Source organism: Neomonachus schauinslandi, chromosome 6, assembly GCF_002201575.2.
Source record: "Neomonachus schauinslandi chromosome 6, ASM220157v2, whole genome shotgun sequence".
NCBI classification, from domain to species: domain Eukaryota; kingdom Metazoa; phylum Chordata; class Mammalia; order Carnivora; family Phocidae; genus Neomonachus; species Neomonachus schauinslandi.
The window spans coordinates 134,781,659-134,787,658 of NC_058408.1; the positions used below are offsets into that span (position 1 = coordinate 134,781,659).

The 6,000-nt window shown below is 38.1% G+C and overlaps 1 protein-coding gene across 5 annotated transcripts in view; it reads left to right on the top strand.

Annotated features, from left to right (window-relative positions):
- Positions 1 to 6,000, top strand: part of ADD3 (adducin 3) — a 124,200-nt gene that overhangs the window by 67,952 nt on the left and 50,248 nt on the right. For 2 of the 5 annotated variants that reach the window (XM_021700193.1, XM_021700198.1), the window contains exon 1: positions 233 to 298. The exons of the other annotated variants lie outside the window; for them this stretch is intronic. The gene's annotated coding sequence lies outside the window, so the exon portion shown is untranslated. Of the gene's footprint in view, positions 1 to 232; positions 299 to 6,000 lie in introns of those variants that run through there. 5 annotated transcript variants of the gene reach the window in all.

The following is a 6,000-nucleotide window of genomic DNA, read 5'->3' on the forward strand; positions in this document are numbered from 1 at the left end:
AGCAGGAAAGCAGGAGAAACTGCCCTCCCCTCCCCCGTTTCTTTCAGGAGGATTAACCAATTAGTTTTGACTCTGAGGCCCTGAAAAATGTTGTGGCAGTATTAACGTGCAGTTTGCTGTCACTGAAATCTGCGTTGGGTGTGTTATTTCCCCCAGAGTGGGCTCCACCCTTGCTCTAACCGCACCGAGTGTGGATATCTCACTGTTTAAAACAAAGTTCATTTTTAGGGCAGCACTGCATCAGAATTGCCACACAAAAACCAGCTTAAGAAATGTACAGCAGCTTCAATTTTTTTTTGTAAGTAATGGGTTTTCTATTGTAAAACTGATAACGACAGCTTAGGGGGAAGCATAGATAAGATAGATGGCTAGTTTTGTGCTATCTGCTAGTAATGTGCAGTATTCTTCTTGGGAAGGAGCCTGTAGCTTTATCACTCAACTAAATTTTTTCCTGTTCACTTGCTTTTTTGTTGTTGTTGTGTCTTAAACAGTTTACTGAACTGTTGTTTTTAATTGTTTGGGGGAATGACAATGACTGTTTAAGGAAAATACTGGTAGTTTCCCAAATGTGCTAATTACTTAACATAAAAATGCTTGAAGTAGTGTTTTGCACTGAATTTATTGGACCCATTAACAGCATAATCTGGCAATACTGTATTTCGAGACATCGTGGCATGAACTTTGTGTGTAAGAGTGGGTTCATTGAATTAAAAAAAGCCAGCATCTAAAGAGCCTTTATTTCTGTTATAATGATGCTTTGTCCTGCTGCTGTTGGGTATTTGTCAGAAGAGTTGGGGAAGGCTGCAGCCCAAAGTTCTGTTCCATGCCTTGTCTGTGCCTCTGTGTTCTTTCTAGAGTTTGTGACGTGAGTGGTTAAGTTGAACTATAGGAGAATTCAATGAGGTCCACATTCAGCAACTTTTCCTTTGCAAATGGATCTGACTTTTTTCCCCCTTACATATTGGGGTTTCATTTGTAGCTGTGTTTTAAATGCCTGTGAAGTGTTTAATTATGCACTGACCAGAGTAGGCATGTTGAGAGAGAGGCTGTGCTCTGTGATCTCTTCTGTACTGACTATTGTCTTCCTCTCAGGCATGTCCATTGTGTACCCTTTTAGGATAGACACACCCATTCAGTACAAGCAAGTTGAAGCACTTGCTTCAGTTGAAATCAAAGCTGAATGTTGAAAATGGCAGATTTTCGTAAAGCTTGCAGGGGTGACGTTGTGTCATCCTTTTTGGACTTAGACTTGTGAGCATTTCCTTGCTTTAGCTTCTTCTTTGAAACTTGGTAGTAATTGTGTTTAGCCATTTTCTAACATCACAAGGATGTAAGAAAAAAGTAGAAGCTTGGTGTATCAGATAAAAGCACTAGGCTGGGAATCAAAAGGCTATTACATTGGACAGATTTCTTCACTTGTAAACTTGGGAATTTGGGTTAGCTAAGAACTTTTCCAGTTAAGAATACCTTAATTCTCATTGTAAAGACACATGCCTATTCTAAGAATGCTAAAGGGGATGTATTGGAATTGAGGGGAAAAAATGTTTAGATGTTAACCCAGAATCATTCTTATCAATGACATGAAAACTAAAGCTTTACTTTAAACTGTGTATATCAGAAATTTTAGAAATTTACTCTTTGATTCTATTCTGAGCAGTAGAATTCACTAATCATCACCTCAACAAAATAAATTTTCAAGTTGTTTTGCATCCCTACCCAATACACAAACCACATACACACCACTTAATTTCTGAAATAAGTTTCCCTTACAGCACAGAAAACACTTTTTTGTTCTTTTTCATTTTTAAAATGTTTGTTTCAGTCTACTGAGCTAGATGATCTCTACTGTCCCTTTGAACTCTAAGAGAATACAACTTACTCTTGATGTTTTTATAGTTGCTCCAGAACAAAGCTTGCCAACCACTTTGTTGTTAAATACTGAAATTGGGAAATTTTCTAAATAGATTTTATATGGAACTTTTGTAGAAGGTCAGTAGTTAATACCTCCAGTAATACTCTTATTCAAAATATTATTTAAAAATCTGGGGCACCTGGGTGGCTCAGTCAGTTAAGTGTCTGACTCTTGATTTCAGCTCAGGTCTTGATCCCAGGGTTGTGAGATCGAGCCCCACGTCAGGCTCATGCGCTGGGCATGGAGCTGCTAAAGAATCTCTCTCTCCCTCTCCCACCCCTCTATAAAAATCATCATCATCATCATCATCGTCATCTTATTTTTTCTTGTAATAATTATGTAATATAAAGAAAGTGGAGTGATTTTTTTTTTTTTCACCAAGCTCTGTATAGCTGCCCTTAAATCCTCTCCTGCAACCCTAATCCCCCACCCCCCCCCCGGGGGGGGGGGGGGGGGGCGGTGGTTTCTTCTCTATTTTTCAAAAAATATTTCTATGAATGAGTGCACATCTTTTTTTTTTTTAAGCAAATTAAATTTACAATGCACACCATTGTGTATCTACCTCATTCTTTTTAATGGCTGTATAGTACTTCGGTGTATGGATGGATGTACTATAATTTATTCATTCATCCTTTGATAGAGATCTGGATTATTTCCAAATTGTTCCATTTCTCCCCTATCAGATATACTTAATCAGTCCTCTCTCCTACCTCCATTTTGGAGCCAGAACCCAGGTGCTAAAAGGGGTAATAGTGCTGTGCAGAAATAGAAAAATCCCTCATCAGTTTCTCCTCCTCTGGCTAGAACATCAAGGATAGGCCCCACTGTCCCAGCCATTCATGAGTGAGTAAGAACTGCCCTAGGAGTCATTTTTCAGCAGATAAATAACATTGGGCTCAAAGTCTGGTAACTTGAGTGTAAGATTATGGGCAGGTCAGTTAACCTCCTTGATCCTCAGTTTTGCCACCTATAAAATGAGAGGTTAAAATAGATGCTTTTTTATTTTTTTTTAAGATTTTATTTATTTATTTGACAGAGGGAGAGACCACAAGAGCAGGAACACAGGCAAGGAGAGCGGGAAAGGGAAAAACAGGCTTCCCGCGAGAGTGGGAGAGGGAAAATCAGGCTTCCCCAGGAGCAGGGAGCCCAAAGCAGGGCTCGATCCCAGATGCTCAACAATTGAGCCACCCAGGCGTCCCAAAATAGATGAGTTTTAATGCCCTTTCCAACTGTAGTATTTACCTATATTTTTGTTGAAGTATTGATTTAAGCTATATAACCCAATCTGTATTAGGTTTCTGTTACTTAAATTGAAAACATCTTTTGTGTATATTGTGTGATGTGTAATTTATTTGGGCTAAGCTATTTTAAAGTGTAAGACTGTAAAAAAGAGAAGTTGAATGTTATATTTTATATAAACTCTCCTTTTCTAAAAAGTCCACTTCAAAAGTATAAAATCCATTCCAGAGAAAAGCAGATCCTTTTATCAAGCTTGAATACTTGAGAAGAAGATTCTGAGTGAGGCGGTATTTGTTTTTAAAATGGATCCTTGTAATTTTCAATGAATCCAGCCATTCAAGGCTAATCCTCAGGGCTTTGAAACTTGGCTTCAGCCCCCTTGTTTAAATTGTTTTCACATTCTAGTCCTCTAATCCATCTCCTTGTTTCATTGAATGCTAAAATTGATACTGCTTGACATAGCTAAAGTTGTCTGATTTGGTGCTGAGGAAGCAGCTTAGAGGTGAACTATACACTATTATCCAGCCAGCAAAGTCATCAAGTTACACAGCAAAGTTATAAAGTAACAGAAGCAGGAGTTTTTGCTGCATCACACATAAGATGTTTAGGATTGCCTGTTTCACAATTTTATTCTTGCAATTCTGTCAAGTGACAGCTGTCCTGAAAGCAGAATGGTAAAGAACTTCATTGTTTGATTTGTGTAATAACAAGAAGATAAAAAGATACTTTCTCAGCCTGGAGGTAGGGGAGTCTGTGTGTTCATATGCTGGTTTAGCCTAGCTTTGTGGCAGAAAACTTGATATACCTTGATTAAGTATGCTTCTCTGAAACCTGAGATGTTATTTATTAATCGAAGCAATGCTGCATAATTACTACTGGTATTCTGTGTTGATTTTCATATCAGTTGTTTGACATATGGTTCAGTTTAGCAAAATGTATTGAGGACCATCTAGGAACCAAGCACTGCATTAAGCAGTGGAAGTACCTAAATGACAGAGACAGTCTAGTCGAACTGGAATCTATTAAAATGACAACTCTTATTTCTTCCATTGATAGAATTTTGGGCAGAGAAAATTCTTCAAATTTTGAGTCTGTGAAAATAGATAAAAACAAGCTATATTTTAAATAATTGAAAAGGTTTTTTTTTAAACCTCAGTGAGGCCATCTTCTTTTTTTTTTTTTTTTTTAAGATTTTATTTATTTGACAGAGAAAGACACAGCGAGAGAGGGAACACAAACGGGGAGTGGGAGAGGGAGAAGCAGACTCCCTGCCGATCAGGGAGCCCGATGCGGGACTCGATCCCGGGACTCCAGGATCATGACCTGAGCCGAAGGCAGTCGCTTAACCAACTGAGCCACCCAGGCGCCCAATTGAAAAGGTTTTAATGTCTTGTTACGACAGTGTTAACTACTGTGGAGGCACACTCTTCTGTGTGTGGATCTGCTAGTGACATCAATTTCTCACTAATGAGATTCTAAACAAAATAAAGTTGTGGTTGGACTAATTGAGCCTTAATTTTTGCCCACTTCACATGTATCTAACATATAAAAACCTGTTACAATTATTGTACCTCATATATTATGACTTAATCTATTGCTTGTATGACACTAACCTTTGAAAATGGTCACACTATGTCTTGATGACACATCCTGATATCTTCTTTGTCAAGTTACCCCATCCATTGTGACATTTACGACTAAGGAAATTCTCTATAGTTAGAAATATACAGGATACTGCTGTCTACAGGATGTTGAACAACTTTGTCTAAAACATTTGCAATCATTTTAAGAAAAACAACCCTATGATAGCAAAATCAGTCCAGTAGATTATAGTTTGAGCTGAAGCAGAAAGCCATTTTAAGTATGTGTGTGTGTGTGTGTGTGTGTGTGTAAAAGAGAGAGAGAAGAAAAAGTCTAATCATTACTCTGCTCCATTATGCAATCCTAGAAGGGACTGCTGTTTCTTCTTTGGAGCCCAGCTTTTGGCTGGAGTCCTGTGACACACAGTGGGAATTCACTTCCTATCAGGAAACGCTGTTTTTCAATGTATTATCTTGTTGAGACAACCACAGTGAACAATAGGCTATTAATGTATTAGAACAACAAGTGTCATAACTAAGCCAATATTTGCTTTGTTTTGAGTGTTACCCTAAAAAAAAAAAAAACTTTGGCCAGCCTTCAGAATACATATGACCATCAGTAACTGCTGGGCATAGAAGTCATGACAGTTAAAAAGAACAAAGAAGAAAAAAAAATGTGTTAATAGCAGTGATGAACTTTTTGCAGGTTTACTCACTTCCCGCAGAGAGACAGGAATTAATTAAATGGTTTCAAATACGTCTTTCAGCTATGAAAAATGTCTACTTAAAGGCCTGTTTTGAGTTCTGAAAGCTACACCAAGAAGCTAGTACAAAGAAAAAAGCATCAAACTCAGGGTCTTTAGGAACTATCAGATGTTTTTATGAGATACATCACATTTGATTTTGGATATTTATATTTAAAATAATTTTATAATACTTCTTATTTGAGGACTGTCTACTTTTTCAAAGCTGTGTTTCTTTCATAATGATTAGGAAGAAGAAAACCCCATTCAGGGGATGGTCAGTATCAAGTCACCACTATAATTATGTGATAAGAATATAATAAAACTTGGGGCGCCTGGGTGGCTCAGTTGGTTAAGCGACTGCCTTCGGCTCAGGTCATGATCCTGGAGTCCCGGGATCGAGTCCCGCATCGGGCTCCCTGCTCGGCGAGGAGCCTGCTTCTCTCTCTGACCCTCCCCCCTCTCATGTACTCTCTCTCATTCTCGCTCTCTCAAATAAATAAATAAAATCTTTAAAAAAAAAAAA